The sequence below is a fragment of the Scylla paramamosain genome, chromosome 40 (assembly GCF_035594125.1).
Source record: "Scylla paramamosain isolate STU-SP2022 chromosome 40, ASM3559412v1, whole genome shotgun sequence".
NCBI classification, from domain to species: domain Eukaryota; kingdom Metazoa; phylum Arthropoda; class Malacostraca; order Decapoda; family Portunidae; genus Scylla; species Scylla paramamosain.
In genome coordinates this window covers 8,724,104-8,733,208 of record NC_087190.1, presented here as the reverse complement: position 1 = coordinate 8,733,208, position 9,105 = coordinate 8,724,104, and positions in this window count along the sequence as shown.

Sequence of the window (9,105 nt, the reverse complement as noted above, 5' to 3'; positions counted from 1 at the left end):
TTTTAGTTTTCCCATATCGAGAGTTTTTCCATGCTAAAAGCGTTTAGGTTCCTAAGGCGCTGAAAAAAAAAAAAAACACTGGAAAGACACGTTTCTGGTGATCTCAATTCGTTTCCTTATACAGGGTGCTTTGCATGCAATTAGGCGTATTGGTACCTAACAGTGTAAAAAATTCTTAACATACACGTTTTGGTAATGTTTTGTATCTTCATATGGAGTGTTTTGGAAGCGTTTCAGTATTTTGGTACCTAAGAAGTTCATAAACACTCATAATATACGTTTCTGGTAATATCGTTTCGTTTCTCTATATATGTAGATTACTTTGGATGTATTTTGACGGTTTTGTACCTAAGAAGCTCTAAAACACTCAAAATACACGTTTTTAGTAATATTATTGTTTCTCAATAAAGAATGTTTTGCATGCGCTTTAGTGTCTTACTACGTAAGAAGCTCAAAAACACTCAAAAGATCCCTTTTTTCGCTAATGTTTTGTTTTGTCATATAAAGTTCTTTCCATGCTTTTTCACGTTTTGATGCCAGATGCGTGTTCAAAAGACACGCATCTGGTAATGTTGTTTGCTCATATAGGGTGCTTTGCATTCATTTTGGTGTTTTGTTATCTAAAAATGTGAAAACACACCAAATATATGTTTTTTTTGATAATATAGCTCTGTTTCTCCAAATATAGTGTTATTCACGCGTTTTAGCGTTTTGGTACCTAAGAAGCTCATTAATACTTAAAATACACATTTGTGCTAATATTGTTTAAATTTCCTATATATAGTACTTGGCAAGCGTTTTTGTTTTTGTACCTAATAACCCAAAAGCACTCAAAATATACGTTTTTGGTAATGTTATTCTGGATCTCAATAAAGAGTATTTTGTTGTAGGGTTTTAGGAGGTAATAAGCTGAAAAAAAACACACTCATAAAACACGTTTTTTGGTGATGTTGTTTTGTATTCCCTTATAGGGTGCTTTTCATGATTTTTAGTGTTTTGGTTCCTAACACGCTCAAAAACACACAAAAAAAAAACGCTTTTCTAGTAATGTTTCCTTTCCCGACATAGGCTGCTTTGCATGCTTTTTCTCATTTTGATACCTAACCATATGAAAACACTCAAAATAAACGATTTTGGTAATGATGTTCTCTTTCTTCATTTGAGTGTTATTCATGCGTTGAAGTGTTTTCAAAGCTAAGAAGCTCAAAACCATACAAAAATACGTTTCTCGTAATATCCTTTCGTTTCCCCACATAGGATGCTTTGCTTTCATTTCGGTGTTTTGGTACCTAACAATGTAAAAAAAAAAAAAAATAAAAAAAGTACACATTTTTCCACAAAGGGTGTTCTGCTTCATTTTAGCGTTTTGGTTCGAAATAAGCTAAAAACGCTCAAAAGACGGGTTTTGGTAATGTTTTGTATTCTTATATAGGGTGCTTTCCATGTTTGTTTGTTTTTAACTAATACCGTTAAAACCACTCAAAAGATAATTTCTGTTAATGTTGTTTTGTTTCCCCATATAGGAGACTTTGAATGCATTTCGGTGTTGTGGTAGCTGACAAAGTGACAAACACTCAAAATATACATTTTGGTAATGTTCTGTTTCTCCATTATACACGTTTCTCATAATGTGCTATTGTATCATAATATTGGGTACTCTACATGCATTTTGGCGTTTTACATAAGAAGCTCAAAAACAAATAAAAATACACGTTTTTGGTAACGTTATTCTGTACCTTCATAATAAGGTGTTTTACTTGCGTTTCAGCGTTTTGGTAAGTAATAAGCTAAAAAAAAAAAAGAAAACACGCAAAAGACACGTTTTGATTATGTTCTTTTATATTCCCATATAGAATGCTTTTCATGCTTTTTAGCGATTCGTTGCCTAGCACAGTAAAAAAAAAAAAAATTCAAAAGACATGTTTCTGGTGATGTCGTTTCATTTTACCAAACAATAGTACCTAACAATGTGAAAAAACTCAAAGTACACGTTTTGGTACCAAACAATGTGAAAAAAAGTAATTTAAAATAAAATAAAAATAGACTTTTTCAGTAATGTTGTTCTCTTTCACCATGTAGAATACTACTCATGCGTTTTAGCGTTTTGGGACCTAAGAAGCTCAAAAAAAACCCTTTTAATACACGTTTCTTGTAGTGTTCTTTCGTTTCCACATATTGTGTACTTTGAGTTTTTCTACGTAAAAAGCTCAAAAACATTTAAAATAAATGTTTTTTTTTTGGTAATGTTATTCTGCTTCTCCATAAAGGATCTTTTTCCATGTGTTTTAGCTCAAAAACACTCAAAGGACACGGTTTTGGTTATGATGTTTTGTTTTCTCATATACGTTGTTTTCATGCTTTATAGCGTTTTTGGTGACTAATAGGTTCAAAACTCAAGACTTTTTTTTTTTTTTTGGTAATGTCGTTTCATTTCCCCATATAGTGTGGTTTCCATGTATTTTGGCATTTTTAGTACCTAACAATGTGAATAGCACTCAAAATACACGTTTTTGGTAATGTTAGGTTAGGTTTAGTTATTTTTATTCATTCATTTTTGCGTTTTGGTATCTAAGAAGTTCAAAATACTCATAATACACATTTCTCTCAATTTTCTTTTCTTTCTCCATATAGGAAGATTTGCATGCATTTTGGCATTTTTGGTACCTAACAATGTGAAAACACTCAAAACACACGCTGAGTCGTCCAAGGTAGAGGTTTCTAGCGAAGGTTTGAGCAGAGTTCATCTTTAGAGATAAATGTGATAACAGTGATGCCATCTGGTTGAAATAAAGGAGGGGAAGAAGAAGAAGAAGCAAAGTTATTGGAGATATTTTTGGCTTGATGCCAGAAGTCACGAGGGGAGATAGATCTTGAAAAAAATTTGACACATTAAGAATTTTTTTGCTAGTTGTAGAACAGACTTGGCATGGTTCCAGACAGAAGTATAAAGCGCATGAGATTCTGGTGATGGAAGGCTCTAGTACCTTTTGTGGGCCACCTCTCTATCATGTATAGCACGACAACAGGCCAAAGTTTGGAAAGTTTAGGTCGAGAAAAAGAATGAGGAATGTACACCTCCTTGCCAGACACTATCACCTCTGTTATGCGCTCTGCACAAAGAGATGGGTCTCTGACACGGAAGTAGTAGTCATTCCAAGGAAAATCAGCAAAATACCTCCTCAGGTTCCTCCAACTAGCAGAGGCAAAACGCCTGAGGCACCTCCGTTTAGGGGTACTATAGGATGCTTAGCATACATTTTGGCGTTTTCGTACCTAACAAGCTGAAAAAACACTCTAAACTCACGTTTTTGGTTATGCTTTTCTGTTTCTCCAGAAATGGTGTATTTATACGTTTCAGGTGTTTACGAAACAAAAAAAAAAAAAAGTTTTTGGTAAATTTTATTTATTTATTTTTATTTTTTATTTTTTCCCAAAATAGTGTGCTTTGCATGAACATAAATCTTTTAACACCTAACAAGCTCAAAAACACTCATATTACACGCTTTAATCAATGTTGCTCTAATTCTTCATATATGGTGTTTTGTATACATTTTGGTGTTTTGGTAACCAACATGGCGGTAATCACTAATAACACGTTTTTCGTAATGTTGTTATGTTTCTCATTATAGAGTGTTACCCACGTGTTATAGCGTTCTGGTACCTAAGAATAAGAAAAAAACACTCCTAGAACACATTTCATTTAATATCGTTTCGTTTCTTATATTGGAAACTTTGCTTGCAATTCTAGCGTTTTGGTACTTAACAAACAAAAAAACACTTAAAAGACATTTCTTTTCGTTTCCAATATAGGGTACTTTGCATGCATTTCGGCAATTTTGTACGTAAGGAGTTCAAAAAGCCCTCAAAATACATGTATTTGGTTTTGTTATTCTGTTTCTCCAGAAAGGGTGTTTTGCAAGTATTTTAGTATCTTGGTAGGTAAGAAGCTTAAAAATACTCAAAAAGAGACGTATTTTTAATGTTTTTTTGTTTTCCAATATAAAGTGCTTTGCAAGCTTTTTAGCGTTTTAAGAACATAAGAACATAAGAAATAAGGGAAGCTGCAAGAAGCGGCCAGGCTTACACGTGGCAGTCCCTGTATGAAACACACCTACCTATTTCCATCTGCTATCCCCATCCATAAACTTGTCTAATCTTCTCTTAAAGCTCTCTAGTGTCCTAGCACTAACTACATGATTACTGAGTCCGTTCCACTCATCTACCACTCTATTTGAGAACCAATTTTTTTCGTATCTCCTTCCGAAACCTAAATTTTTCAAGCTTGAACCCGTTATTTCTTGTTCTACCCTGGTTGCTGATCCTAAGAATTTTGCTTACATCTCCCTTGTTATAACCCTTATACCACTTAAAGACTTCTATCAGGTCCCCTCTTAACCTACGTCTCTCTAAAGAATGTAAATTTAACAGCTTCAACCTCGCCTCGTAAGGAATACTCCTCATACCCTGTATCCTTTTAGTCATTCTCCTCTGTACTGATTCTAATAGACCTATATCTTTCCTGTAATGTGGGGACCAGAACTGCACCGCGTAGTCTAGATGAGGTCTGACCAGCGCCAAGTATAACTTTAATATTACTTCCGGCCTTCTACTTTTAACACTCCTAAAAATGAATCCTAGTACCCTATTTGCCTTGTTTCTGGCTTCTATGCATTGTTTCCCTAGACGGAGTTCAGAGCTAACTATAACTCCTAAATCTTTCTCGTACCCTGTACCTACCAGAGTTTGGTTGTCTAATGTGTACCTATTGTGTGGGTTTCCTCTACCTACGGTAAGCACTTTGCATTTATTGATATTAAATTGCATTTGCCATCTATCCGTCCATTCATTCATTCTATCTAAGTTTGCCTGCAAGGCGATGACATCCGATTCTGACCTAATTAATCTATCTATCTTTGTGTCATCCGCAAATTTATTAACATCACTACTAATTCCACTATCCAAGTCATTGATATACATTAGAAATAACAATGGGCCTAATACTGATCCCTGTGGCACCCCACTAATTACATGACCCCACTCGGATTTCGAGCCGTTTATTACCACTCTCTGTCGCCTGTTACCAAGCCATGACCCTATCCAGCCTAACACCTTCCCATCTATCCCGTGTGCCCTAACCTTTCTCAGGAGCCTTTGATGGGGTACCTTGTCAAATGCTTTACTAAAGTCCAGATATAAGATGTCATAACTATCACCATTATCTACTACCTCGTACACCTTACTGTAAAAACTTAACAAGTTTGTCAGGCAAGACTTCCCCTTCGGGAAGCCCTGCTGTGACTGATTTATCAAGTTATGTTTGTCTAAATGTTCCCTAATGTTCCTCGCTATTATTGACTCTAACATTTTACCTACAACTGAAGTTAAGCTGACAGGTCTATAATTAGACGCTAAAGTTTTATCTCCTTTCTTAAAGATGGGTACTACATTAGCCTGCCTCCACATTACTGGTACCTCACCCGACTCCAGTGATTTCCTAGAGACAGAAACTAACGGCTCACTAATAATCTCTTTACATTCCTTAAGTACTCTGGGATATATTTCACCAGATCCTGGTGACTTGAACTTTTTTAGCCTATCTATCTCCTGTTCCACTATCTCCCTAGTTATGAGAATATCTGTCAGCTTCTCATTTTCATCTGGTCTAAACACCTGTTTACTATCTGGCATATCCTGCATGTTTTCCTGGGTGAAGACAGTTAAAAAATAATCATTCAGAAGTTTACTAATCTCCTCCCCAGAACTAACCAGCTCCCCATCTGCTGCCTTTTAATGGACCTACAGTACTTTGCTAAAAACTCTACCTTGGACGATTCTGGGCTTGTTCCTCCCTCTCCTCCACTCTCTAACTACTTCATGCTACCTATTAAAATTCTTCACAATGATGTTTTCCATGCCCTTGCTGGCTAAACCCTCGGAAGGCTTATGGACCTGATGGGATCCCTCCTATTGTTCTCTGAAACTGCGCCTCAGTGCTTGCACCTTGCCTAGTCAAACTCTTTCAGCTCTGTCTGTCAATAGCTACCTTTCCTTCTTGTTGGAAATTTGCCTACATTCAGCCTGTTCCTAAAACGGGTGACCGTTCTAATCCCTCAAACTACCGTCCTATTACTTTAATTTCCTGCCTATCTAAAGGTTTTGAATCTATCCTCAACAGGAAGATTCTTAAATATCTATCACTTCACAACTTTCTATCTGATCGCCAGTATGGGTTCCGTCAAGGCCGCTCTACTGGTGATCTTCAGGCTTTCCTTACTGAGTCTTGGTCATTCTCTTTTAGAGATTTTGGTGAAACTTTTGCTGTTGCCTTGGACATATCAAAAACTTATGATAGAGTCTGGCACAAAGCTTTGATTTCTAAACTACCCTCCTACGAATTCTATCCTTCTCTCTGTAACTTCATCTCAAGTTTCCTCTCTGACCACTCTATTGCTGCTGTGGTAAACGGTCACTGTTCTTCTCCTAAATCTATTAACAGTGGTGTTCCTCAGGGTTCTGTTCTGTCGCCCACTCTCTTCTTATTATTCATTAATGATCTTCTAAACCAAACTTCTTGTCCTATCCACTCCTACGTTGATGATACCACCCTGCACTTTTCCACGTCTTTTCATAGACGCCCAACCCTTCAGGAGGTAAACATTTCACGCAGGGAAGCCACAGAACACTTGACTTCTGATCTTTTTAAAATTTCTGATTGGGACAGAAGAAACTTGGTGTTGTTCAATGCCTCAAAAATTCAATTCCTCCATCTATCACCTTGACACAACCTTCCAGACAACTATCCCCTCTTCTTCAATGACACTCAACTGTCCCCCTCTTCTACACTGAACATCCTCGGTCTGTCCTTTACTTATAATCTGAACTGGAAACTTCACATCTCATCTCTAGCTAAAACAGATTTTATGAAGTTAGGCGTTCTGAGACGTCTCCGCTAGTTTTTTTTTTTTTTCACCCCCACAGCTGCTAACTCTGTACACGGGCCTTATCCGTCCATATATGGAGTATGCTTCACATGTCTGGGGGGCTCCACTCATACTGCTCTTCTAGACAGGGTGGAATCAAAAGCTTTTCATCTCATCAACTCCTCTCCTCTAACTGACTGTCTTCACCCTCTCTCTCACTGCCGCAATGTTGCATCTCTAGCTGTCTTTTACTGCTATTTTTATGCTTACTGCTCTTTTGATCTTGCTAACTGCATGCCTCCCCTCCTCCCGCGGCCTCACTGCACAAGATTTTCTTCTTTCTCTCACCCCTATTCTGTCTACCTCTCTAACGCAAGAGTTAACCAGTAATCTCAATCATTCATCCCTTTCTTTGGTAAACTCTGTAACTCCCTGCCTGCTTCTGTATTTCCACCTTCCCATGACTTGAATTCCTTCAAGAGGGAGGTTTCATCAATTTTTGACTACTGCTTTGACCCTTTTATCGGACTGGCATTTCAGTGGGCATTTTTTTTTATTGTATTTTTGTTGCCCTTGGTCAGTGTCTTTCCTACATAAAACGAAAAAAAAAGGAGATACAAAGCATTACAAAAAAAAAAAAAAAGCGCCTTTTAAATGTTTTGAGCTTCTTACATACCAGAACGCTAAAACGCATGGAAAACACTTTTCATGGAGAATCAATATAACACTACCAAAAAATGTTTTTTTTTTGTGTGTGTGTTTTCGACCTTGTAACGGAGAGAACGCCAAAATGCATGCAAACTACCCTATTTGGAGAAACTAAAAGACAATACGAGAAACGTGTATTATGAGAGTTTTTTGACCTTCTTAGATACTGAAACGCTAAAACCCAAGAATAGAACTCCGTGTGATGAAAGAGAACATCACCAAAAATGTGTATTTGAGTGGTTTTCACATTGTTAAGCACAAAATCGCCAAAATGCATCCAAAGCACTCTTCATGGGAAAAGGAAATGACTTTAGGGAATGACATTACCAAAAACGTGTGTTTTGAGTGTTTTTGAATTACCTAGTAAAAATGGTAAAACGCGTCTCTACTAGTTTGGGGGACCTTTTCCCTCCTACTTTCTATATCCTCATTTTTCGATCCAAAGCTGGATGTTGCGTTTATGTGCGCAACGACTTAACCTCCTCTCGTACCCACGCTCTTGAATCTACCGAGTTTTCCACCATCTGGCTACGACTACAGAGTCACTCTCAAACTAAATTTATCTGTTCTGTATACCTCTCACCTAACTCCTCTGACTATAAGAAATTCTTTGAATACTTAACTTCTAAAGTGGAACACATTCTGACTCTCTTCCCTTTTGCAGAGATCTCCAATCTTGGAGATTTCAATGTTCACCAGCTTTTGGCTTTCCTCTCCCTTCACTGACCATCCTGGTGAACTAGCCTTCAACTTTGCTATCCTCCAAGACCTAGAGCAATTGGTGCAACACCCTACTCGTACTCCTGACCGTCTTGGAGATATGCCCAACATTCTTGACCTTTTCCTGACCTCTAATCCTTCTGCTTATGCTGTCACCCTCTCTTCTCCGTTGGGCTCCTCCGATCACAATCTCATATCTGCATCTTGTCCTATCGCTCCAATCCCTCCTCAGGATCTCCCTAAGCGAAGGTGCCTCTGGCGTTTTGCCTCTGCTAGTTGGGGGGACATGAGGAGGTATTTTGCTGATTTTCCTTGGAATGACTACTGCTTCCGTGGCAGAGACCCGTCTTTGTGTGCCGAGCGCGTAACATAGGTGATAGTGTCTGGCATGGAGGCGTACATTCCTCACTCTTTTTCTCGACCTAAACCTTCTCAACACAGCTTCTTCTCGTGCTATATATGATAGAGAGGTGGCCTACAAAAGGTACTTAAGCCTTCCATCACCATAATCTCATGCACTTTATATTTCTGCCCGGAACCATGCCAAGTCTGTTCTCCAACTAGCCAAAACTCCTTCATTAACAGAAAGTGTCAAAATCTTTCAAGATCTAACTCCCTTTGTGACTTCTGGCATCTAGCCAAAAATATCTCCAATAACTTTGCTTCTTTCCCTCCTTTATTTCAAACATATGGCACCACTGCTATCACATCTATTTTTAAAGCTGAACTCTTCGCTCAAACCTTTGCTAAAAACTCT